Here is a 27,134-nt window from a genome sequence, read left to right as displayed (position 1 = left end):
TGAGTTCAAGACAGGTGATTATGGTGATCAATTGCATAGAGTTTGTATGTGGGTCAAATAATGGGGTAGACTGGAGGTCGTCGTATGCTAGAGAGGGGGCTAGGGTTGAATCTAGCCTGATGTGTTTTGAGGACTATGAGGATTCAGGTATGATAATTTGGTATAATTGCGTAGGGGAAGTGGGTCTTGATGTGGGAGGGGAAAATACTTAGGGTATGACCATAGCTTTGTGGAGTTTAGGGATGAGAGAGGGTGAGGGGAGTGTGGAAGGAATTGGTATGCGGGGATAGGGGAGTGGTAGGTTCTGTTGAGGAAGGAGGGTGTGTGGGGACATTTTCTATGGGGGAAGAAGCAAAGTGGTGTTGAGGGTGGATGGTATGGCGGAACAGAGAGCGGGTAAATGACAGTTAAAAATTGAGAGGTTCAGTTCTGATCCTTGGATGAAGATGCTCCCATTTCTCTATATGGATATGGACAATTCTCCGCCAAGTTTTTGGGAATGGAATATAATGAGTTTTGACCCATATGGGATGTTGATTGTGCTGGTTTTATGCAGTTGATGTGGGAAGCTTTCTCTCCATTTGGCAGTTTTTTTTTGGTGTAGAAGATGAAGTCCATTATAAAGCCTCCATGGGTCGAACTGTAGTAAATTTCTGTTATTCGTGTTTCCGGGTGTTCTTTGAGGAGTTTGTGGTTGTAGTTTTTCCCTACATGTTTGGAAAGATTTTGTGGAAATTTTATGTTGTAGGAATTGGTACCATATCTTGCCATGACGGTCGTGCACGACGCCATAGATGGGTGCAATTGGAGTAGTTTTAAAATAGTGAGGTGAGAGTTTGTTGGAAGAGAGTGCAGAGGGGGGCCTTTTCCAAGATGGCTGCCCTCTTCCAAGATGGCTGCCCTATTGGGAGCTGGATTGGATGCTACTGCATGGTGGGGCCGGACATTCAATTTTACCTGTCTGTATCTTGAGTGACGTGAGTCCTATGTCTGTTTTAGTGGCAGATTATTTGGAGGATTGCGGGGTAGAGGAGCCATTTTGGACGAGGGAAACGGTGAATGAAATAAGGCAAAAAAGGTCGGACAAGGAATCAGGCGTGTGTTATCATTCAGATCTCATGAGAAGAGCTGTTGTGAGTACAGTGCTCGCCCGAGGCATGGTGCGAGAGAAAGTACCATTGCCTGAAAGCAGCTGCACTACGTAGACTCAGTGGTTTATGGGGGGTATTATGGGATGCATTTAGCAATTCCGCTAGGATCACAGCTTAAGGGGACAGGAGGTTAGTAGAGTCTCTGCTAAAGGCAGCTAGAGAGATGATAGTTGTATAGGGGCTTAATCTGCAGTGCCTTTAAATGCAAAATATGTAGATGGATGCCAATTATGGGAGCAGACTACACCTCGTGCTTGCCCTTTGGTACCCCTGATGTTTCAATTGCATGCACTCTTGCTTCAGGGCACATGAAGGAATAACAAGAACAGAAAGTAAAGACAATTTTGAACTTGTGCTTATTTCCTGTAGATTCCAGTGCTTTCCTCCCTGTATTTCACCAACAAGTAGGGGGCTGTTGAGAGGCTAACGGTTGAACAAGTGGCTAAACCTGTGGCTAAACCTGTGAAGTCAATATAGCCAAAGAGTATGTGATGTCATTTCTACTGTCCATGATAATTTGATTAAGTGAGTCCCGTGACTGGGGCACAGATAGACATTACCTCTCTGTCATTCTTCCTCACCCTAGTGATTACATCATGAGGATCTGTGTCCACACTCAGATACTGGAATCATAAAAGATACAAATATATAAAGATACATGAACAAGTGCAAGGGGTTTTGGGTAAGCTCTTTTCTACTATTAGTCTTTTGGAGTGTTATTCACATTCTGCTCCCATGTTCAACAGTGGCAGCATGGGGCAGTGGGTTAGCCCACATCGGGCAATGGCTGTATTACCGTGTAAGTGCCTGCATTTTGCCTGCTTACATATGCACATCTGCCTGGAAATTAATGTGCTTCAGTAGCAGGGCTGGTGAGCTAGTCTATTTGTTTTCCTTTTTTTTTGCCTTTTATCAGTCTCCTTTCATTCCTTTCCTTCTATGTTTTCATTTTGTGCTTTTTAGAGTGTCTTGCAGATCCCTCAGGCAGTGGAAGTACGCCACTTGCTTTAATCTCCTGTGCACTAAATCTCACAGGGCCACTGCTTCTACATCAGGCAGTGAAAAGATGGAAACTCACGTAATCTTCATGTAATGATTTCCAAGTTTATTCGTAAACTCCACCCAACACACGGAGCGTCCTCCCAGGGCAGTGAACGAACGGCAACTGGGTTACCGACTTCGAATCACAACCAGGGAACGCTCCATGCGTCAGGCCCACATTCAAATGAACACAGACCACAGAACACAACTTAACATTCCTAAAGTGTCATCGCGCTAACCGCGCGATGACTAGTGTAACATTATATTCATGAGCATCGCGCGCTAACCACGCAATGCTCGACACGTCCACCATTACACCACCTTCCCCCTTTACACAATACAAATACAGGAGGAGTAAAATTACCCTGAATACTATCCTAATCATACTTAATATCTAATAAATCCATCAAGTTTCTTTGGTAATTTCACAATCCGACCTCTTGAGGTACAGGTACTAGAATTACAGGATGATGTGTTGAGAACAGGCTGGGTATTGATGCCTGACACAGGGTCAACAATTTGTGTAACAACAGATGGAACCATTCCCGCAGATTTCTTCCCTGAATCCAACCATTGTTCCCAGTCCGGATCATCCTCAACATTCTTGTGATTATCGTGTATGATCTCCTCTTGATGAGGAGACACTTTAACTAGATGCCTTTTATTCCACCAATCTTTATTCCCAACAAAAGCAGCCCCCTTACTGACTTTAAGTAGCTGTTCAGGAGTAAAAAATTTAGATTCCCCCTTTTTTTACTAAGTTTGGATTTTTGATCAAAACCCAATCTCCAACCAGTACATCCTTATCATGTGAGTTACATTTCTTATCGAATTCGGTTTTCATTATGACTTGCTTCGCTTTCACTCTCTCAGCAATTTCATTAAGGTTGACCTTCTTTTCACCAGATATATTCTGTAGCCAAGAAGGGAAAAGGACAGTGTGTGCTTCTCTACTCCTTAACAAGGTGAAAGGAGGTACGCCGGTAGTACAATGGGGGGAAGTATTATAGTTCCAAATTTTCTGTTCAACAAAAGTTGCCACTTGCATGCCGAAAGCAAGCGCAGTTTGATTGCCTTCTTTTAATACTTTATTCCCTCGCTCAACTAATCCATTAGATGTGGGGAAGTATAATACGACTTTCAAGTGTTTAATGTGGGAGTCTTTTAAAAATGTACGCATTCTTTCCGACACCAAGTGTGTGCCATTATCGGTGACGATTGCTTTAGGAAATCCCTCTAAGAATTTGTTTTTTACTCAAAAACGTGATAGTTGAATCAGTATCAGGCGATTTCACAAAACTATAGTACATCCACTTCGAAAAATAGTCTACGGCTAAAATAACGTACTTCTTACCCTGATTTAGAACCGAATAGGGGCCTGAGAAGTCAAGACCAATCTTTTCCCATGGAGCACCTGGGAAATCTGTGGGATGTAAGGGGGTTTTGATAGTACGCGAATGTTTGTCTGACAAAAGACAGACGGGACAGCTATCAATCATCCTTTTGACTTGAGCATCTAACGATGGCCACCAGTAGTGCTGTTTGATTTTCATTATGGTTTTAGTCACCCCTAGATGTCCCAGTTGTGCCTCGTTAATAATTGAGGGTTGAAGAGGAGTGGGCGGGATGAACTTGTCACCGCGCCGAACAATCTTATTCTCCACCGAAAGTTCATTGGAAACCTGAGCAAACACACGTAACTCCCCTGACAAACACCTAGCATCAGGCCAAAAATGAGTAGAGTACTTTTTGTAAAATCAAATAATTTTCGCATGCTGAAATCCAATCGGTTTCAGACAGAACTGAATTATATTCTTGAACCGCGCCACAACCGCCATTCAATCTCTTCGGTAACTGAATCTTCATCATCATCTTTGTGCATCAATAAACTAGACAAACAGTCAGAAGTTTTTCCCGCCCTGTATGTACTTGACTTCAAAACAAAACTCTTGAAGTTTGGACACCAATCTCATTAACCTTGCAGACTTGCTTGGAGAATTCACTTTGTTAAAAATATAAACAAGAGGTTTATGATCTGTAACCAGCTCGAATTTACGCCCCCAAATGTACATTCTGAATTTATGTACAGCCCATACGCATGCCAAGGCCTCCCTCTCAATGGTGCTATACTGATATTCAAATGACTTTAAGGACCGTGAGGCGAATGCCACGGTTTGATCCTGACCCTCTACTTTTTGGCTAAGAATTGCGCCGAGACCGTGGATACTGGCATCAACTGTTGTACAAGAGAGACAGTTGTCTCTGAAAGCATGTAAAGCTTGGGCTGAAATAACCATCTTTTTAACGTCATCAAAACTTTTGTCTAGTTTAGTAGACCATTTGAAACTCTGTCCCTTCCTTAGTAGTGAGCGTAAAGGCTCGACCGCTTGAGCATAGCAAGGTACAAACCTTGCGTGATATTCAGCTAGCCTAAGAAATGACCGTAAGGCATCCTTGTCGGAAGGAGGTTTAGCATCCTCAATGGCTCTAATCACAGAGAACTTAGGTTTAATTCCGTAATTTGATATGGAGTGACCCAAGTAATCCAATTCCTGCACGGCGAACTTACACTTGTCCGTGCGAACAGTCATCTTTCTAGACTTCAAAATAGTAAGTACTCTTCCCAAAATGTCATTATGTTCATTCAAAGATTTCGCAAAAATTAAAATATCATCCAAGTAAGCATGGATCCCACTAATAATATGGAATAGAGTATCCATAAGTTTCTGGAATACACTGCCAGCGGAAGCGAGGCCAAACGGCAAGCGCAAAAATTTGTGTGCCCCGAACGGGGTGACGAAAGTTGTTAACTCTTGAGAGTCTGTCGACAAAGCGACCTGATGGTAAGCCGATCTTAAATCAATCAACGAAAACCATCTGGCCCCTCCGAGGTTCGCTAATACCTCGTGGATCTTCGGCAGTGGGTGGCAATCTACAATTATATTTTTATTTAGAGCGCGTAAGTCGGCACAGTGTCTGATCTCGCCGGATTTTTTATGCGCGACCACGATGGGGGCCACCCACTGCGAAGAGTCAGTAGCCTCGATAATTCCTTGGTCACATAGGTTTTGTAAGGTGCGTTTCAATTCATCCTTGACACTCAATGGAACAGAGCGTTCTTTGTGTGAGACTGGTCGGGCTCCAGGAGCTAATCTGATACGATGTTCAATTACTTTAACCAAACCCACTTTGTCATTAAACACGGCTTTGAATTCTGAAATAATTTTCTTTACTGATTCATTTTCTGGCATAGTTACTGGGCACTCTATGTTACATACAGGAAGGTCACCCACTTATTTTGGGTTATCGTCGACCAAATATAGCCCCATCCGTAATATTTTTCCCTTTCTCCGCAATGTAAATTTTAGTCTCGGTCTCTCTCCCGAGGCATTGTACGGTACAAGTAAAATACCCAAACATATTGATATCTTTTTCTCCAAATGCTTTGGGGTTTACATCAGACTGTAACAACCTAACTTGTTTTTTCCACAATTCGTAAAAAGTTGTGTCCCTCAAAATCGTAATGGGTAAGCCAGAATCAGTCATTACCTGGAGCGGAACACTATTGATTATAGCGGGGCACAGAGGACCTTTTATGCAATTAGGCTCACTGTCACAGTCCAGTGTAACTACCACATTACTCAGAGAATTGCTGCATTTATCTATATCATTATCGATACTGTTCACGTTAAGTGACCTCCGAGCATTCCTGCATACCCCCTGAAAATGGCCAATCTTTTTGCAAATAACACAGCTTTTACCAATACCAGGGCAACTTGGAAAATTACCAATATGGTTTTTGGACCCACATCTGTAACAGAATAGCTGTTTCTTTTGGCTAAATTTAACATTTCTACCTTTGACATTCACGGTACAAATGGGGTTGTCTTGTTCTACCTCTGGGGGTGAGAATTGGTTAATGCCGGTTTTAGCTGTTTCTTGCATGACTTTGCTTGAGATAACGGAACGTTCGATACTAAGGGCTAACTCAGTAACTTCAGATAGGGAAGGATTTTTACAGCCAAGAATCCTCTCTCTAATCTTTCGTGAAACACAATTAAAAACAAATTGGTCTCTGATGTAATTGTCAGTGAGTGATCCAAAACCACAAGTTGTAGCCAAAACCCTTAGTGCCGATATGTATTCCTCGAACTTTTCTTCTCCTCCCTGCTTTCTTTTGTAGAATTTATGACGTTCCAACATCAGAGAACTGCTTTTTGAGGCGAGCGACGGCTTCCAAGTAGACGTTCCATTCGCTGTCACCAGAACTGGACGCAGGGGGTGGAACAGGCTCATTACTATAAAAAATCCTTTGAGCAGCCTGACCCAGGCATCCGAAAAGCAAAGCAGATTTGCGGGCAGGTGAATAATCCACAGCGTCAATGGCTACCAAATGGTTTTTGAGTAGTCTGTACCATTCTGACCAAATAATTGGTGGGCTACCAGGTTTACTGAGAAAAGGAGGAGGTTGCGTTATCAGTTGTACGTTGGCCATGATAGAACACAAGGAAGTAATAATAAAACAGCAATAAATTGTGGAACAATATCTCTTAACACTCTAAATAGCAGTATGTAAATTGTAAAATACAAATTATGCTGGAAAATAAATTAATTTACAATGTAGAGTGTATCAATCAAACTTGGTAGATTGTTGGCTGTGACTACTAGGAAACACCATACAAATTGTAACAGGGTAAGTAGTAATAGCGTGCACGTCGCTGAAATAAGGCTTAACGTGCTGTGATGGACTTGAACAGTCAATCATGAACTTGAGCAATCCACAATTCTAGCGTGCGCATCGCTGGAAGTAAGTAAATCAGGTGCGCTGGTGGGACTCCACTAATAATATGCCAAACCAAGCGTGCGCGTCGCTGTAAATTATGCAGGCGCGCAGAAGGATGCCACTTTGGTAATGAAAATAAAGCGCGCACGTCGCTGTTTAAATTGGCTTTCGCGCTTTGAGTTGCCGTTATTCCCAATGGAAAATATCCCAAACCAAGATGGCGTCGCGTGATGACGTTGATTCGCCAAGGATGATGGGAGCGCTCGGGACTGTGCGCGATGCGCTTACCGCGCGATGACTAGTGTAACATTATATTCATGAGCATCGCGCACTAACCGCGCGATGCTCGACACATCCACCATTACAGGCGGCCATCTTGAAACGTTCTTGTCAGTAGTGCATCATTGTTTTACCGTTCTAAAATGACCACCACGTTTAAATTGCAATTGCATTTATATAGCGCTTACTACCCCTCATGTGGTGGTGAAGAGATTTACGGAGAGCAACATGCTACTCCGGAACCCAAGACTAGTGGTTAACATAATGGTTATTGTCGGTAATTGAGATTATGTGCTTTCCCGAACCATGCTATGCATTACTCCTGTTTCTTTGTGACAGATTAAAATAATACGAGATAGGTTTGTTTGTTAGTGAAACCTATGTAGATTCATGCAAATGGTTGGTGAGATGAATAGACTGATAAACTGGCTGGCGGGGTTTAGGTATCCTTTTTTCATTTTTTTCATAGAGTTTTATGTAACGCAAAATAAACCCGAAGATATCAGGTATCAGAGCGCTTTACATGAGCACCAGTTGTGTTGCACATTAATTTTTGTTAGGCACGGGGAGATTAACTGATTTGCCCAGAATAGTGTCTTTGCCGAGACTCGAACCTGGTTCCCCAGCTTCCAGGCCGAGGGCTCTAGCTGTAAGGCTACATCCTGTTTAGGTTGCAGGGATAGGATTTTGATGAAGGAAAGCTTGTGTTCTATGAAACAAGGTGTTGTCATTTGCAGAAACACAATAATAGAGATTAAGGCAAATAGGCATGCGACTGGGGGAATGCCACACTCAGAAAGAGGAGGCATGCAGAGGATGGCAAGTAAGGAGACTGTCACTTTGAGGAAAGGTGAAGAGAAATCAATCAAGACGTGTAAGTCAAGGTCAATTCGTCAAGCACCGTTTTCGTATTATATAGTAGAATGAGGCTTTCTGAGTTAGCATGCCTTCTGAGGATGTAAAGCTGTAGAACGAAACAACGCCAAGTTGTTCTCTATGTAAAGGGAAAATGCTCAAAGTTGTGAGTCAGAGAATGCAGCTCTTTTAAACATTAGGAGACTAGCCTGCTTTGTGTCAAGTCTTGGACAGACCTTTTAAAGATAGTCTTGTATATCCCAAGCTTAGGACAGGGTCTCGCTACTGCACAAGGGGAGATGGTGCTGACTCCTTCTTTAGGGAAAAGACTCATTTAATTATCTTCACTAGTCTAACAACACTTCACTAAATGGTTGTGTTACTCGCTGAAAGGTGTTATTTGGTACTGGCTGAAAACATCTCACCAACACACAGTCAGATTTATAGTCCATGGGGGCATGGCCAACCATAAACGAAGATGACTACTTCGTAGAGCGGCTCAGTCACCCAGCTGCAGTTTCCCTCTATATCCACACACACATCTATCCCCTCGGCGCGATCCGCATGGGTCACCTTGATCGCAGGTTTGAGGGGATCCCATTGAGCCCAGCAGAACTTGCAAAAACTGAGTTCATATGTGATGCAGCGGCCCTGTTGGAGACAGGAGGTGCCGGCTTAAATTGATCCGACATCGCCTGTGTGGTGACTCAGACAGCAGCCGCAGGTGCTGGCCGACTTTGAAAGCCCCCATAACAGGTGAGAGGAACGAATTGGCTCTGTGGCAAGAGCCCACCTAACACTCGCTCCCCACCCCCGCGGAGAACAATATCACACTGGTGGAGGTGGCTCTTTCTGGCTTTCCCTGGCTGGATCGGCGAGAGGGACCTCCTCACTGCTGACTAAGCAACCGGGAGGGCCTGCAGCGCCTGTTGAAGTACTTTGTGACGGGGACGGTTGTGTCATTGGGCCTATCCCACCCATCCTCCTCTGAGGTGCCACTGGTGAAGGGATGGCAGCTACAGGCCTGGCTGGGCAACCTGGTGAGCTTGGAAGAAGTGAAGTACGACCCCCACAGAGGGGTAATATTGGGTCCTTGGAGTTTACCCTCTGTGCAGTGTAAGACCCATGAACAGGTGCAGCTCACCACATCATCATCCACTGATGGGGAACCCTTGACACTGCAAGATATCATAGCGGCGATCCGTGGGTATGATCATCAGTGGAGATGTGCATAGATTCAGTCACAAATGAGATGTCACTTTTAAGGGCGGATCTTCAAGCCATGAGTCCACGAGTCAAGGAGATGGAGGAATGTACACCCTTCCTCCATCTAGACACTAAGATCCTTAAAAACCAAGTCCACGGCCTACAAGAGGCTTACACAATAATGGAAGCCCAACTGGAGGATTTTGAAGGTAGGGCTCGAGTCAACAGTGTGTGATTATTGGAAGTCCCGGAGCGCACAGATGGACCAGTGGTGAACCTCTTTGTTGAAGCCCTTATTCTTAAGGAACTGCAGCTGCAAGGCTTTTCTAAGTATTCCTCAGTAGAACAAGCCATTGGGTTCCTGGAGGATGCCCTAGGCCAGGGGCCCCTCCCCATCCTATCATCGCCCAGATCTTCAATTTCAGAGACCGTGATGTGATACTACAAACGTCTCGTAGCGCTTCTCAAGTGACTTATGAAAATGCGAAAATTACCTTCTTCCCTGACTTTACACTTAAGGTCCAGAGGCAATGTCGCAGCTTTTTCAAGTAAAAAAGGCATTGAGACAAAGCAGTGAAATATTCAATGCTCTTCCCTGCTCAACTAAGGGCGTAATCTGCAGGGACGACTTGAATCTTTTTTACCCCTGAGGAGGCCTAAGAGTTGTTGGAGGGCTGGAGAACTGTAGGGAAACAGTGTGCAGTGGGTCGGCGGGAACGGTGCAGACGCCACTCCAAAGACTCACCTGAACAGCAAGCCCAGACCTCACAACGTAAAAAAACAGAAACATGGCCAGTGCATTCTCCATAGAGAGTGCATTCCTACCTGTGATGGTATTTCTTTTCACTGAGAGATACAGCCTGATAAGTGTCGATGAAGATGTGTAATGGGTACTGTGCATTGGTGATACTCCTATAATTAATCTATAAGAATGGGTGATGTATGACAGCGAAGTTGAGCTGTAAATTATTATTTCCCAATGATCTCTGATAATATGGGCTTGAGGTACATTTTCAGGATTTGTTTTCTGCAAGGCGGAGGGTGACATTCCTGGATTGCCCACAGTTCCTCTATAAGTTTCAAGTTGGTTTGGGGTGACTGGCACTCTGCAAGTTGGGGAGGGGGGTGGGCAGAGAGTTCTAAGTTTGTAATGCAGGGGTGGGGTTTGTTTGCTAAAGACACAATTCTGGTAAGTTACAGCAATCCGGGGTAGGGAGGGAGAGGGATTAGTTGAGAGTCATAGTTTGTTAGTTCAGTTGACGATAATGTACCAACCGTACTGCAACACACGGCTACATTTGATTGGTTATATGTGAATAATCCAAGCTCTGCCAGGCTTTCAAAAATAATCTCTGGCATGGGTAAAAGCCCCATTATAGATTGCAAGACGTCCCGATAATAGCTGCACAAGCTGTCTCTGACATTCGACTCTTGTCATGGAACGTATATGGACTGGGAGATGGAACCAAACGAGGGGTAGTGCTAAAGTATATCAAACAACATTCTTCTGAGGTGGTCCTTTTACAGGAGATGTACCTCCAGGGAAATGCTTGCAAAGCCCTAGATTGCTGGGTATACAAGATGATGGTTCATGCAGGATTCATGTTGAACTCACGCGGTACGGGCATATTACTAAAAAAACAACTGCCGTTGACCGTGAACCAGTAATGGACCGACCTACTAGGTAGATATGCAGTCCTCTCTGGGACGTGGTAGGGGGAGACAATAAATATTATGTCCATATATATTCCACCAGCTCTACACAGTGTCACTTTCCCGGATCTGGGTAAACCTCTACTTGAACTTCCAGCAGGAGAACTCTTAAGGGGGGGAAGATTTCAACATTGCATCTTGCAACACTACAGATTGTTGGCGCCCACAACACATGGCCCCCTCTCACACTCAATTGACAGACTTCCTCTCAGCCCTGGGGATAGTAGATGTCTGGCGTGCACATAACCCCATAACGCAGAACTTAACCATCAAGATAAACCCCTGGTATCTTAAGATCCAAGGAATAAAAGAGGGCCTGATTAAAGCCTTGTAAAAATATCTTGGAGAGAATGAGGCCTCAGTGGAGTCCTCTCAAATTCTTTGGGATGCATAGAAAACCGTTATCAATTGAAGTGCGCTCTCACTGACTGTTGGACACAAAAAAAAGACAAAGGGCAGCAGTAGAGAGGCTTGCGAGCAATATCCTGGCTCTCGAGGCTAAGTTGAGGCTCAATAATACTAGTGACACTAAGCATGATTAGACCTTAAGCAACAAGAATATAGAGACCTGGTGGCTGACGCCTCATGGACCAGTCATCGTGTGACACAACAGAACATATACAAACTTGGTGACAAGACAGGAAAACTCCTTGTGTGTTGAGATAAGAGAGAGAGAGCGAACCGGTGGGTCACTGGGGTTTCTCTTTGGGGGTTGGAGAATCCCTTACCTATCCCCAAGATATTGCAAATGCCTTCACAGATTACTATGCACACCTGTACTCCCCTGCCTGTACAGCTATGTCGAACGACTCTCGTGACCTTCTCTGTTTGAGGCTTCCATCCTTCTCAGCTGAAGATGGAGCCTTTATGGAGAGCGATCTGACAGAAGGCGAAATAGCCCAGTCAATTCAAAGTATAAAATTGGGTAAGGCAATGGGGCCCAACAGACTTCTGATAGAATTCTAAAAACTCTCAACACCTTTAATAAAGCCATGTTTACACAAGATGTTTATGGAGAGTCGTGAGAGAAGTGTGCTCTCTACAGACCATAGACTAGCCTCCATACCTATTCAATTCAATTCAATAATCTTTATTCTCGGTCATTTAGACCATCAAAGATAAAAATACATAACATTATTTGAAATTTAAAATTTTACAATGTTGTTAAAAAAGATTTTAAATTGCACACAAGCTTGAGAATTGCATGGTTCACACACTAAAATCCATAATAAAAATAAGCCATTATCTTGGAACTTTATACAATATCCCCCTCTTTTAGAACACGAGATCGTATGTGCCACATAGCCATTAAATACTTTGCTACAGCAAAGACAATCGGGGGTGACAAGTCGGTTTTGAGGATTCTAAACGCGGGGAGATATTTCCTAAAGCCCAAATTTTTAAGAAAAGGCAGGAGCCAATACCTCCTCGCTCTTTGGTAGGCTTTGCAGAAGAAGAGCACATGTAGGTCACTCTCATGAGGATGTGTGCATGCTGGACACTGCTCTACTGCTGGTGGATTGGACCAAGAGCTAGTGAAGGCCCTCAATGGCAAAGAGCCATATCTCCAATGGAGATATAGTTTTCTTGCCAGCACAGGACTCATGCCATCTAATACACTTTCCATTTGGTAGGAATCTTTAAATTGTAAAAATGTGTGAGTCAATGATCCCACCCGTGTATTACCTATATCAATGATCAACTTCCGCTGGTAATAAAGTTGTGAGAGTGCCTTCCTGGAGATCCTCCTACTTGAGGTCGCAGGGTCAGTCCATAATTCCGGGAGACCCAAACTTTCACATGTGCTCCTTATATATTTTAGCCAGGGAATGTTACTGGTGTTTGGTAGAGCCAAGAACTCTCGAAGCTCATTTCTATAGTCACCAAGGTCCTGGCTGCTCCATATTCGTCGCCAAAAAGCTAAGGGCTTTAGACCTAACTCCTCAGCAATTGGCCTTAGACCTAGATCCAGTCTGAGGGGAAGCAATGGTGTGCTCAGGGGAAGGGCCACTAACTGTCTAAGAAATTTATTTTCTGTAATTGATAGAGTTTTTACAGAGACATGGCCCCAAAGTTCCGCCCCATATACAACTGAGCCCCGTGCTTGGGATTTGTAAATCTGTATCATAGGGCCCAGTGGGCGGTAAGTGGATTTGCCCATCATTCTCAAAACGCCCCCCGCCTTCTGGGATAGCTTCAAATTTGCCCTAGTCGTGTGTGTCCCCCATGTCATTTTCTCATTCAGGGTTACCCCCAGATATTCGAATGTGGTGACCCTCTCCAGACGCGCCGTGCCTAACAAAGGATTGGGGCGTGTGGAGGGGGTAGGGTTCAAAATCATAAATTTTGTCTTGGAGGCGTTTATTTCAAGGCCCCTCTCAGTACAAAACTCTAGGAACCCGTCGAGTATCCGCTGGATTCCCATGGGGGATTTAGAAAGCAGCAGGGTGTCATCTGCAAACATTATGGCAGGCACCCTGCTGCCATTCAATTTGGGGGCATCGATATCATCTAGCCTGGACAAGTGGTTGACGACCCCGTTGACAAAGAGGCAAAACTGGGTGGGTGCAAGCACGCATCCCTGCCTCACCCACCTGTCAACGGGGAATCTTTCCGTTAGGCCTCCCATCCTGCCATACCTGACCTGCGCAAAATTGTCCTGATGTAATTTGATCAGAATAGCCAGGATATCTGGCGGGACTCCCATATCACCCAGGACACTCCAAAGTTTGGATCTAGGCACCAGGTCGAAGGCAGCCCGTAAATCCACGAATATCGTGTACAGGCAACCCCCCTCCACAAGTGCCGTCCTCCAGTAAATAAGACTAAGGCGAAAAATTTGGTCCGTAGTGGATACCCCCTTTCTGAACCCAGCCTGAAAAGAACTCATAGTGGCAGTTTCCTCTATCCAATTCTCCAAGCGGTCTAGGATAAGCCTTCCAAAGAGCTTTTGCGAAACATCTATCAGGCTGATGGGCCTGTTGTTGGATGGGAGCAGGGGCGAACCCTTCTTAAAAATCGGGACCACCTCTGCGCCCAGCCAAGTACGGGGTACTTGCATGCCCTTTAAAATCGCATTAAATAGGACCAAAAAGTAGGGGGCCCATATATCTGGCTCCTGTTTAAAAAGATCACCAGGGAGACCATCCAGTCCGGGTGCCTTTCCGGTTGACAAACCTGTTATGGCAACCCGAACTTCCTTTATTGTGAATCGATCCCCTGCCATGCAATTATGAACTAACGGGATGGCGCTACAGCCCCCACGTCCTGGGGCCTCTGTATACAAAGGTTGGAAGTGCTCCTGCCAGGTCTTAGAGGAAATGTTTGGCTCTATTGCCGGAGCTAAATCCCCAGAACCTGAACTAACAATTCGCCAGAACTTCCTTGAGTCCATAGAGGCTAAGGATCTAGCGAGTTCTTCCCATTTATTCTGGTCCCATTCTGTTTTAGCGTCAGCAATGAGCCTCTTATATTCTCGTCTCTTAGTTTGAATCTCCGACCTGTCTTTGCGGTTCTTAATACTCAGCAGGAGATCCCTCCTTGCATTACAGCACGTCGCATTTTTCCAAGTGCACTGATTCCTTCCACCCCCCCCTCCTCGGACCATTATTAAATAAATCTGCGGATAAAAACGTTACAAGCTCTTCGTGGTGCAGCCAAATTTGTTCATTATTGGCCTCTGAACTTGGTTTATCGCTTAAGAACGCCATCTTCTCCAGAATAGGGATAAGATTATTATAAAACCGAGGAAGCTTATCTGTACTAGCTGCTAATTTTTCCCACTTAATTCTTTTTCTGTTACTCTCAAGGACTAGGTCGGAGTTTAGCTGGAGCAATTCTGCTTCCCCACCGGGCCGGGCAGGGAGGAGAAAGTCCAATTCCAAAGCGTTATGATCGCTGTCTTGTCTGTCAATGACCCTAAAGTCTGCGACATATGCCCAGGAAGAGAGCTGCACTAGAATATAATCTAGTCTTGATTCCCTGCCTTTTCGATTAAATGTAGCTTTGCTCGGGATGTCGGATTTGGCTCGCCCATTACAAGCCCTGAGCCCGTATCTCATAGTTAGGGCAGTAATCTGCACTGCCAGTGGGCTCCAAGCTTTTGGTGGGGTACCTATTCATAAGGAGGACAGACCAGCTGAGAAATGTTCCTCCTACAGACCCATCTCACTTCTCAATGCCAAGGCCAAAATCCTTGCTAAACTGTTGGTCCTTAGACTTCTACAAATGATCACTAAATTAGTACATCCTGATCAGTCCAGCTTTATGTCAGGCAGAAATACGGCCTTGAATCTATAGCGACTCCACAGAGTGCTGGGACTGGTTATCCAGGAAGGTGTAGTTAATCTATCATTGGATGCCCGTATGGCTTTCAATACCATTGAATGACTATACCTTTTTAAGGTATTGGAACGAATAGGTTACGGCCCCAAGTTTCAATCATGGGTGCGGCTGTTGTATGCCAATCCCCACCCTAGGTGGTCGTGAATGCTAAAACATCTTGAGAGTTCCCCCAACGTCAAGGGACCAGACAGGACTGCTCTCTCTCACCCCTTCTATCCGCTTTGATCTTAGAACCATTAGCGACCTGGGTCCGCTCTGACCTCTTAATCCACTGCTTGCGTTGGGCAGAAGAATGGGAAGTCAAAATCTCTCTCTACTTAGATGATATTCTACTGTATGTCGCAGCTCCACACATCTCCATCTGTAGAATATTGGACATATTCACCGCCTTTGCTAAATTCTCTGGCTACATTATTAAGAGGTCTAAATCAACAATATATTTTCTTCATTGGGAGGCCCCAGGACTGCACCTGGGTGGAGAGGCGCTTGTGGAGTTTGAAGGCTTTCATTACCTTGGTATCTATGTCACCAACAATCCCAATCTATTTAACCTCAATAATCTTCAAGGCCTATTACAGCGACTCAAGGGAGACTTTCACAGCCGGAGGTCTTTCCCGCTATCCCTGCTTGGATGAGCTGCTTTGTTTAAGGTGATGGCATGCCACAATTTCTCTATGTGCTGCAAAACACACCTTTCCCTGTTCCTGACACCTATTTCAAAACCGTAGAAAGCTAGATGAGAGCCTTATTGTGGGATGGGGGTGCCCCTCGTATAGTATTGCAAAAATTAACACAAGACTGGTATGACGGTGGAATAGCTTTACCGGCTATTCAAAAATATTATTGGGCGGCACAACTAGCGATCATTAATCAATGGGCGCACCGACCCACAGACGACCCAGAGAACAGAATGGACCATTATACCCTGCAACCGGGTGGCTATTCGAGAGCTCTCTACCCTTCCCCGAAGTGTTTAGCCCTTACGGGACACACAGCACTCACAGTCTAGCTGTGGCACACCACTCTCAAAAGATTGGGTTGGGGAGGTAGGATTACCCAGCCCACACCATGATGTACTCTGAGAAAATGGGCATATTGGGACTGAGTCCTGGTTGTGATAAATGGTAGTTTATAGGCGTTTCCAAGGTAGGTGATCTCTGGTCTAGGGGGGGCGATGTTGCAGTTCTCTGAATTAAAGAGCTAATATGACCTCTCTGTCACAGAAACCTTTTGCTATGTCCTGGCCCAACATGCTTTAGACGGGGATCCCCAGAGGGGAGGACCTTCCTGAATCATCACCATTGGAAGTCAGGCTGATAGACGATCACATGACCGAGATGGCAATCTCCCTGACGTTTCGAAAACTGATTAATAACTCACCAGATATGCTCCTTCAGCTACGAAGCCACTGGGAGGTAGGTGTGTGAGACGTGGCGGACAAGGGCTGACCAGAGACCTTAGCCTCCCCTAAAGAAGTGACAATCAGAGCAAGGTTTCTACTTGTCCAACTTAAGATATTACATAAAACCTTTATGTCCTGCAACACCATGGTTAAGATGGGTAGGAAAGCTGACCCAGCCTGTCTTCGACAGTGTGGACGGGAGGGTACTTTTTTTCCACATAATCTGGGATTGTCCAATGATCCAGGCCTCTTGGAGATCAGCTTCTTTGAAGAGGAAGGTGCACCAAGAAATTATCCAAGAGAACAAATTGAGTCCATCAATCTTCTTTATTCAAAATATGGTTTAAAAACTGACACGCAGCCTGTTTTGACATTTTTTATGTTAAAATCTTTTTTTAATCCGGTTTTTCAGTTGTATATAATGTTTTCTTCGTTTGTATAAAGGTAACAAAAATGCTTAACACTTTTTATTATAACTTTTCAACATAATGCACAGCAGCCACAATGCTCTACGACATAGCCAAAAGTTCTGGCTAAACACATAAAGTCCCAATGGCGAGACCTATTGGCTATGCCAATGCTTCTTTATGTTTCCTGCTGCAAACAAGGGGATGGATGGGATGCTTGAATTAATCAGAGCCAGTGGCTATTAATCGGACCACATTCCAGTTCATGATTATTCACCTGTGTGTGGCTGATATGAATTCTACTAATCAAACCTTCATCTTGTTGTTTGTTGCTGTTCACTGTTTTACTAGCAGTCTGGGTGTGTTTAACAAGTTGTGGAAATTTTGCAGAGTGACAGTACTTTTCCAATCTTTGTATTTCTCTTTCTATAGGTTTAGGTTACAGGCGAACCATGGATGCGTGGGCTCTGGTGATTGCCTTTTAAACAAAGTGGGGGCCAGGGAGTTGTATGCCATCAGAATTTTTCTCTTGCAATCACAGACCATAAAGTTGATGTCAATGATTCATTTGTCAAGCATTTTGGGGTAGAGTACTATTTGCCAGTGGTCTTTCCATATCTTGGGTAGCTTAGGACTTTGCTTCCCTTGTATCATGAGGGGAAAGACTTAGCTACTCCTCTGCCTGCTGAATAGGACGCTGTTGTTAATCTAGTAATTATAATACATTTTGTTACATGAAATGAAATTTACTGAAGGTGTTTGTACACAGCAGTTTAGTCTAGGTATTGATATACGCTGTTTTTGCTGTTGCCCCTCATTTTATAGTGAAATCTGTTTGACATGTGACATCATAGGATAACATTTAATTTCCTGTAGTGTATGATGTTTAATGTTCCATTAAACGTTGTTCTTCTTAAGGATGGGGTAGAAAGTGTGAAAATAGATAGCTGTTAAAAGCGAGATTTGGTAGTGTCATTTAAAGAGAACCAGTCAGTTTCTTACACTTTACATTGTCCTTATTTAGAATGGACAAGAAGGTATTTAAAAGCAGGCATTTCATCCGGAGAGTATATTTCAAAAGAGCAATTTGTGTATGTATCATGTAATACCTGACAATACTAGGGTAGACTAATCTTTTCAGTTGTTGCAGGCTAGGGTGCTGGTTACGTGGCTTGGGCCAAGGCGGCTGTGGGTAAAATATGTAGATGACTCTGTGAATTGTAGGATGGGGATTAGAAAGCCAAGGGTGTTCAGAAACATACTAAGGTAGAGTACAGACGGAGGATGCCAACACAGTCAGTGAAGCAATGCTTACTTAGCATACTCCCTTCACACAGACATCAAAATGAAGGTAGGAATGGCCTCACTGGGTGCAGGTGTGGCCAAGCATAGAACTGCAATCCACTTGGTGTTTGGAAGAGCTCCGAGACATGATACATGGAAAAAACATTTGTTTAAATGGGCAATAGCTGATGAGCAACATCTGAGAAATACACGAAGGGACGAGAAACCTTGCTTAATGGGCAGATTAAACCAATAAATGTAAAATTGGTTGTTGTACAAAGGAAATGTATCTGTAATGACGAAGTATGTATAGAATGGTAAATAACAAGGGGCAGCAATGATACATAAAATGTTAAGGAGGAATGTCACTTTGTTCATGGGTTGGGGGCTGGGGAGGGGTAATGTAATAGTGTAGATGCTGATGCGATTGACGCTTTCTGTTTCTAAAAATATAATATTGTTTTTTACAAAAAAAAGTTGAAAAGGCCGGTTGACCCATAAGGGCTTATTCTGTGGCAATTTGTAAAATATTTATGTAGCGCTCAAACAGCAATAAAGCGAAAATGCAATACAAGAAAAATCCCAAACTAATGTGGAAAATATAGTGAAATTGAATGAATAAAATGGCACCAAAAACAACGAGCATCCAGTCAGTAGAACCAGAGATATTAAAAGTTTTAGGTGGCGATAGCCCCAAAATGCATAAAGTGCCACTCGCAGTTATCTGGTTGCGCTAAACTGGGGTAAAGTCCCAAGTTCAGGCTGACCGCCATGGAGGGCGGGTCGGAGAGAGGGACTAGGTTCGTTGTGCTGAAGAGTTATCTTCTCTCGTCCGCGTGAGAAGCTGCCGTTTGCATTGACAGGGACTGCAAGGAGGTCGTTGTCACCACAAGGAGCAGGCCGGGCATTGTGGGCGGTTGCTATTATGGCTTGAAGAGACGGCCATGCAGGACTTGCTGGAGCTTCACTTTGGTGGTCATCGCTGGAGATTGTTTATCAGCAGAAAGAGGCCCCTTCGTGATCGTTGTGAGCCCAAAACTAATGTACCTTCACCTTGAGTTCAGGATGAGGGCATTGTAATGCCAGCCAAGGATCCAGGATTAAGGGGGCACCTCTTTGGGGTCAGGACTCACTTGGTAGACGCCAGCAACAGGACTCAGGCAGGTCCAGTTGGTGCTTGTCAGCTGGGCAGTTGAAGGGAGGTCTCTAGAAGCTTGTTGTGTCCGTGTAGCTCCAACTGGAGGTCTGCCAACTGACCCTTGGAGTCACTTCTGGGGAGCCTGGGTTCAAGGCAAAAGATTGAGCCTTCCTTCTTCAGAAAGCAGGGTAGTCCTCTTTCTGAATCTTCCATAGATCTTGGTGTGTTATGATGGAAGGTTCTGAAGGCACCACTTTTATCTCCAGTGCCTGCCTATTGGTGGGGGGTACCCCCTTATCTAACCTTCCAGCTTTCCTGGATTTTGTTCCAAACTGTTCAGGATTCCAGGACTGGCAGGCCTAGGTGTTAGCTGCATTAGTCAGTGGCAGGCCAGGCAGCTCTTAAAAGTTAGGAAGGGGAGTGCAAGTCCTGAGATTACCATTTGAAGCTCGGGAAGGCTGAGTTCAACCCCCTAGGGCATCCTGCTCAGGAGGTGAGTACCCTGCCCCACACACTGGAGCCATTTGTCCCTTTTTCTGTAAGGAATACACAAAACACCACAGTTGTGTGACCCTAGACACTAACAGAAAGGCACATTCGGTTTAGGCAGAAAAAATGCCAACTTTTTAAAAGTGGAATTTTCAGAATAGTATGTTAAAATCCAACTTCACCATTATAGAGGATTTTTAATTACACTTCATTTGAGTGGCAATATCATATCTCTTTCTGGTCCCAATCTTCAGTTATTAATAAATGTAATAGTGTAATCCAGTGTTAGTCTATGGAAAAATAGCCTTTGAACACTTGAACAACGACTTAAGGAATTTTTCACTATCAAGGCATGTAAAACTTAAACATACATGTCCTCCTTTGTAAATTACTCACACCCTTCCCAAGGAGCTATGGGGTGACTTATATGTTTTTAAAAGGAAGGTTTAGGCCTGGCAAAAGGTTTCATTTGCCAGGTTGAAACGGCAGTTTAGATCTGCAGTACAGGCTGTGGTGGGAGGCCTGACACATGTTTTATAAGGCTACTTTAGTGGCTGGCACAATAAGTGCTGCAGCCCACTATTGGCATTTAATTCACATTCCCTGGGTGAATGAAGTACCATATACCAGGGACGCATAAGTAAATTAAATGTACCACTCGTGTAGGCCGGTTGTAACCTGTTTTGAAGGAAGAACACAAACACTTTACCACTGGTTAGCAGGAGTAAAGTTCACTGAGTCCTCAATGCCAACAAAAACAGGTTTAGCAAAGGAAGGCAGCATTTTGGGGTGACTCTCAGAAAAGGCCAAGTTCAACAGGTATCAAATAAATGCAGCAGTGGTAGACTGTACCAATAGTAACCGTTTTTTGATGCAGAATGAAGAGTGTTCAACGCTCCAAAGTATAAGCAAGACTATATTACTCTTTACGTTTTATTTCTTTCTATGTTGTTTTTGGGGTGAAATTGTCCTGGATTTCTCTATTGAGAATGGGATGCTTTTTGACCACTCCCCCTGTAGTGGTAATATGTAGAATTCTCTCACACAAGCCCATTGTTTGGAGGTGTGGTGCCTCTATGATGGACTTCAAAGATGTAGCACCTAGGTGTGCTGTGGCAGAGGGTATTTTCCACTATTTGAGGAAAACAACACCGGGTGGTGTCTTGTAATTGTACTTTTTTTTAAAAGAAAAAAACTGAAAAAAGGTCCACTTATAGGAAATTGGACTTTGAATTTCAGGTGTCCACTTTGGCGTTTCAAAATGGAGTGGATTGCCTGCCTCAAACTCACACCACACTAGGTAAGAGTTAAAATGTTTATTGGTAAGGGGAACTGCAAGGAACATGTTTTATGTTGGCCAGGAATACTATGAGAAAGTGGGTGAGAAAAATCATCTCCTGACCTATGAATTGAACACTACACAATCTCTTAATCATATCTACGAAATACTAGATGTAAGGGCTGATCTAATGTTACTGCTCCTGAGATACCCCTCATGTTTGCAGAGTTGTATTTCGATTTAAGGTCAAGCATTAGAATGGGAAACTTAGTTTGCTCATTTGTACAATTTTGTGTCTTCAGACATTGCTCTTGATGTATTTATAGAGTCTGATTCTTTGTTAAATCCCCCTGGAGGTCAAGATGGCAATTTAAGGGAGGCCCTGCAATACATTCCCAAGCCCAGATAGCTTTTCCTGTGACTTTTTTTAAAGCATTCCAGGACATCTAAGTGGAGCTCCTGGCTGCAGTCTTTAACCACTTTGGTTCCTATAGGAGGATGTGGAATTTATGATGAATTCACTATGTTACAAAACTGAATAGGGGCCCGAAGTTATGTGGTTCCTACTGCCCAATAGCACTTCTCAACCATTATGTAAAAGTATTTTCTAAAGTTTTAGTTTCCAGACTGGATACAGATTGGCTGACACTGATGCCTCCATATCAGTCGGGTTTTTGGCAGGGTCGGTAAGTGGTCATTAACACCAGCCTGGCGGTGAACCTAGTAGTTATAGAAGGAAAAAATAAAGTTCAAATGGTCTTTCTTTCCATTGATATGGACAAGGCATTTGATAGCACTGATTGGTACTTTGTGCTCTCGAAATCTGCCTGGGTTCTTGGCATACATTAAGGTAGAAAGGGAATTATCTCACAGCATCTAGCTCTCAAGGGGCACGAGACTGGACTTCCCTGTACCCCCCTTATTATTTACCCTCACAGTAGAGCCCCAATAAAGAAAATCTACGAGAATCAACCCATAAAAAGTGCAACGATGAGAAATGGGGAACATAAAGTGGTGTTATTTGTAGATTACGTCCTTTGCTTCTTGGTGGATGCTGTTAATTTTATACCTCATTTTGCAGATGTATTGGAGAGATTTTCTAGAGGTTCTGGGCTTAAAGTTAACCCAGTTCCAGGGAATGAGAGTGGAGGATCCGAATAATGACTGCTTACCCAATCTTCATAGCTATAGATTTCAATTTACAGAGAGTCCTAGTTGACATTTGAGACTTAATATTACTACTAATGGTGATGTTCTTTATGCTGTAATGTGCCAGCTTTGCTATAGGTTCTCTGTGAGGACCTGTATAGGTGGAGTAAGCTGGAGTTTTCTTGGTTCAATAAAATGTAATGGTGTAAAAATCAACTTCCACCATCTCTCTTTCACCTGGCACAGGCCCTACCCCTTAGATTCCCCAGAAAAAAGTTAGCCGATATATATAGAGGTGCTTACAAAGTTTTGTGTCGGGTGCGAAGGATGACCATATTCAAAAACCTTTAGAAGGAGGATTTGAATATACATAGCCCAGCTGTTACTCAAATGGATGGGAACTGGGTTTCAGAAAACTTGGTTGGCCGTGCACAGTGATAGTACCCCGGTTTTTATGCAGCACACATTGTGGCTACCCTCATGTCTTAGGGTTCACAAACACGACTTGCTGTTCTCCATTGTTGTGTTTACTCGAATAAAAGGATGGCCACTTCCGAGTAGGGGGTCATTTCCGCCTCCTCTGATTCCTCTTGTCTATAGCCTGCAAGTTTAAAATATTTATATTTTGTTGTGTGGGGAGGCTCTGGACCAAATATTGTGACCAATTATTTTTGCGTGGGACTGTAGATCTAGAGAACATTGAGTGGCAATCTGGGCGATGGGTTCAGATTGACACAAGTACTTAGCTGGGAAAGTACAGGAGTGTGAGAGGAGCAGGGTGGAAGGCATTTACCTCTGCTAGGGATGCTTCTGTCCTAGACTTCCACTTTGAGGGGAACCTCACTGTTGTATATGTTGTTAAACGCCTTACTGACTACTATTAAACATAGCTGTAAATCTTTATCCCATCGGGATATAGAGTTGGAGATACCTAAGGAAACGTGGAATGCAATTTGTGTAAGAGCACAAAGAAAATGCTTATAAATATTTGATACATTATGTGCCTTACCTCAGTGAGGTTCAGAGCTATATTTGGGGTTTCTGATATTTGCCGGAGGCATAGTCAATCTCGGGACATGATGGCACTCTTTTTACAAAGGACATTGCTTCTCAATCCTCATATTGAGTTGCTGGTACCTGCTCAAATTATGCAAAAAAATGTAGGGAAGGAAAATGAAAGGCACAATTTTGTTGCTACGTTTATTATCAGTAAGACATAGAGTTGCTATGTATTTACTACAGTGGAACCACCTATACACAGATGGTGTAAAGGCATCCTTGATTTGGCAGTGATTGAAGAACTACATATGGTAAGTGTAAGAATAATAACTGAACCACATGCGTAGGAGAACACTGTTCTTTGAATAGACTCGATCTGTTCTATGATGCTGAATCCAGATGATGTTCTCCTGTAATTTCATGAGTGCTGTCCTGGGATGGTCAAACTACACAAGAGAATGGATATATCTATATCACATGATTTAAGGGATCACAAGGGGAATGTTTAAGTTGTTTATGTTTGGGCTGCCTCTATAAATGAGATTCCTGGGGAATTGCGACCTAGTGCTATTAAAAGGTGGCTTGTGAAGGTTATGTTTTGAAATAATAAAAATAAAAAACAAAACCATAGATCACATTGTACGTCATGTGTCTCCAACCAGTCGATCGCAGGCTACCAGTAGATCCCAGACACCTTCAGACTACCTCGCAGCCTTGCATTCAATTTTAAGGTCGAGCCTAGCGGCAGTGCGCATGCGATGCTCGCTCTGCGAGACTGCTGTAGTAGAGTATGGTAGAGAAGCTGCGCACACTCTCCTCCCATATTTTTTCTTTCGCTTGTGACATTGTCTTTTGTAAACGCTGCCTTTGGATTGGTTAATAGGCTTTTTAGTCCCTCCTTAGTACAACCTTGTCTTCATTTGTTTCCTCCCATGGTGACTGGCTCCTTTACTTCGGTTGGCACACGGGACCTGTTATTTAGTCTGTAAGCACTATTTACTGTATCGAGTTTCAGCCGGACATGCGCTGCTTCAGCTGAAACCGCTTGTGTTTTTTTAAGCAGCACAGCAGCGTCCATATCACGATGCCCGCCTTCAATCACTTCATCTTAGCATTATCTCGTGTCTGTTTGAACCCCCCCCCCCAAGTAGAATGGATTTAGAAATAATTAGCGGATTAAGTCAAGGGAATTCCAGGTAGCACATAATCCTGTGCTAATGGGCTAAAGCTGACAACAGCACATCTGTGTTACATGTTATCTGCACTAAAGCCACCTGATGGGTTGTTTTCAAAAGCCTGTTTTATTAACAACACCACCACCACTACCACCAATACCACCACCACCAATACCACCGGCAATACCACCACCACCATCAATACCACCACCTCCACCGCCAATACCACCACCACTACCAGTACCACCACTACCAATTCCACCACCTCCATCAATACCACCACCAATACCACAGCAAATACCGCCACCAATACCACCACCACCAATACAACAATACCAGCACCAATACCACCACTAATACTCCCACCACCAATACCACCACCACCAATACCAAAACCACCACCACCAATACCAAAACCACCACCACCAATACCACTACCACCACCATCAATACCAATACCACCACCACCAATACCATCAACAATACCACCACTACCGTAGGGGGCGTGGTCGGCCGTGCAGCGAAATAGCCGCTCTTTGAGTGCGCTCCGCTGGCCGGGAAATGAATCCTGGTAAAATCCTTACATATGGAGCAGTGTTGCGCCTTTAACCAGTGCCTGCAGTCTACGGAACACCTGTAGATCCTGGAGGTGCCATTTCCAGGACCCGCGGATGCATTGAGGCTGGCCGGCGCGAAGATCCACTGAACCGCCGGCTGCCGATTGTGCTCTGAGCCCCTGGGCGTGCGAGTGCGAACAGCCTGGGAATCGAGCCCGTGGCTGCTGCTGGGCCGCGGGCCGCGGACTAGGAGGGCAGGCAAGCGTCCCCGAATCGGGGCGTCCCCATGATCCGAGATTTGTGCACCGCTTGAGCGGAAGAGGGAACGGCGGAGAGCTTTGCTGCGGGTGCCCCCGCTGGCTGCACCCTGAGGCTGTGTGTGCGGTGAAGAGCGCTGATATTACAGGGCATCCGCATTCCATCTTGAGGACGTGCTACGCTGAGGCCGAGGGCGGCGACAAGGTGATGATCGGCATATTGAATTCACTGTTTGCCTTAAACTGTTGCCGCCACTGAGCCCATACTGCGGGGATCTGCGGATTACAAGTGGGCGCTGAGCTTGGTGAGTGGCAATTGTGCTGGTGCAACGTTGTGGGCGTAGATCCGGCCATTTTAGGTTCAGACCAGATCGTAGGGAGGAGGCCCACTCCAGGGAAGCGTTGTTCATCTGTGGAGATAGAGCTGTGTTTATTGGGCATATCCTGCATTGAAGGCTTGCTGTTATGGGACCCTGTGAGGCTTAACTGATATTGAAAACTGCTGCATCTCCCCCCTGCTGCCATTTCACGGTGCAAACAATACCCCGACTGTACCCGTGAGGTCTTGAGTTCATATATACCAGATATAACTGTGCGTGGTGTCTTGCAGACTGCGGAGTGCCTCTTTGGGGGCAGCTAGCAACAGAGGCCCGGAACTGCTGTAGATCCCCTGGGACAAGCGCGGTCGACCCACGTGAGTACTAGCGGGCCGAGAGGGTCTGTTGTGTGGCACAAAGTGCTGGGTGTCTTGAGAGGCGCTTGTAGGGGAAAGAGATATAGCGGCTGAAGATGCTTGCACTGATAGTGCGTGGCAGAAGAACGTGCTATGTGCGGGATGCACCTCTTTGAGATCTGCATCTCCTAACTGCCTCTGCACCATGGGCAAACAAGACACTAAGCAACCAAAGCTCACGTTTGATAATAAGCGCGCCACGCGTCACACCGAATCGAACCCGGATGCGCAAGTGGACGGACAGCAGGACCTGCTCGCGGACGATCAGGGTGAAGATCTGCGCACCCTTATGTTGGAGATGCGCTCCAGACTGAGAAACATAGACTCAAAGCTGGGTACCCTGACTACGCAGCTGGACTCGATCAAGACCCAGGTAGCTGTGCACGAGACCTGCCTGGATGCCCTAGAAAACCCCTCACACTGACTTTCACGAATTCCAGGTGGAAACTATAGAACAGTTATTACTTATGGACAAGCTACTAGGCATCATCCGTGCTAAGAACGACGACTTCGAGGCGAGGTCTCGTAGAAATAACCTACGCATTACTGGTATCCCGGAAACTACCGCCATATCTAAAATGGAGACCTTTGTCTCAGGCCTACTGCACAAACCTTTCGATCCCCATCTGTCCCCTGTCTTTGTGGTGGAGAGAGCACATAGATCCTTAGGTCCGAAACCCCCAGTTGGGGCAACGTCTCGGCCAATCCTGGCAAAGCTGTTGAACTACCAGGACAGAGATGTCATCCTGCGGCTGGCTAGAGAGAAAGCTCAAGTCACGCACAAAGGGAATACATGCTGTACAGGCGGCAAGACGAGAATTTCTACCAGCCAAGCGCATCCTCCTGCAGGCCCAGGTCCCCTACTCCTTGCTATATCCTGCCAAGCTGAAAGT

At 44.7% G+C, this 27,134-nt stretch overlaps 1 protein-coding gene across 2 annotated transcripts in view; it reads left to right on the top strand.

The window, feature by feature from the left end:
* The window catches only part of ARHGEF6 (Rac/Cdc42 guanine nucleotide exchange factor 6), a 712,936-nt gene that overhangs the window by 83,902 nt on the left and 601,900 nt on the right, over nt 1–27,134 (top strand). The gene's annotated exons all lie outside the window — the stretch shown is intronic.

The sequence above is a fragment of the Triturus cristatus genome, chromosome 5_2, assembly GCF_964204655.1.
Source record: "Triturus cristatus chromosome 5_2, aTriCri1.1, whole genome shotgun sequence".
NCBI lineage: Eukaryota > Metazoa > Chordata > Amphibia > Caudata > Salamandridae > Triturus > Triturus cristatus.
Note: the sequence above shows the minus strand (reverse complement) of the source record. Positions and strands in the feature narration are given on the sequence as shown.